Below are 618 nucleotides of genomic sequence, written 5' to 3' on the forward strand. Positions count from 1 at the left end.
GAAAATTTTTGTACTTTTCAAACAAATATTGAATTTATTATGAATTTTTTTCTTTGGCTCTGTGTGGTATCAAATGACAGTTAGCTTTTCCTTCCCGACCTTTCTTCAAAAATTATACCGTTGCGTCTTACGAAGCGCCTTTGAGTACGCACCGTCCTGGCGAGCTGCGACTCGGCCCGTTCGCCGACAGAGGCGGCGAAGCCACGCCGGCGAGACGCCGGGATCGGAGTGCGCGGACAGGGGCGGAGCGTGGGGGCTTGGAACCCGTTGATAACTGCTTGCAGTTCTAGTTTGTTATTATTATTCTTCTCCGGTAAAACTACGTAGCCAGAAAAACGAGAAAATGCTGGGGAAAAGCTAACCAGACAGCCTGATACAAAACCCCTACCGCTACTCAGACAAAAAAAAATCATATTGTCCCATGCCGAGGGGGCACTATAACAAAGGAATATGCGTTTCTGCCAATAACTCCTAAACCGTAAGTCCTACACTCAAAATCTTGATGGCACCTAAAACTATGGATGATTCTGCATCTTTTTTACATTGGCCACGCCCACTTCCGCCTAACTACATTTTTTGCTATAGCGCGATAAAGGCAAAACCTACTTTCCAGTACTA

The 618-nt window shown here is 45.6% G+C and overlaps 1 protein-coding gene across 8 annotated transcripts in view; it reads right to left on the reverse strand.

The window, feature by feature from the left end:
- Window positions 1–618, reverse strand: part of LOC108251676 (suppressor of tumorigenicity 7 protein homolog) — a 113,631-nt gene that overhangs the window by 3,870 nt on the left and 109,143 nt on the right. The window lies entirely within an intron of this gene.

Source organism: Kryptolebias marmoratus, linkage group LG11, assembly GCF_001649575.2.
Source record: "Kryptolebias marmoratus isolate JLee-2015 linkage group LG11, ASM164957v2, whole genome shotgun sequence".
Taxonomy (NCBI): Eukaryota; Metazoa; Chordata; class Actinopteri; order Cyprinodontiformes; family Rivulidae; genus Kryptolebias; species Kryptolebias marmoratus.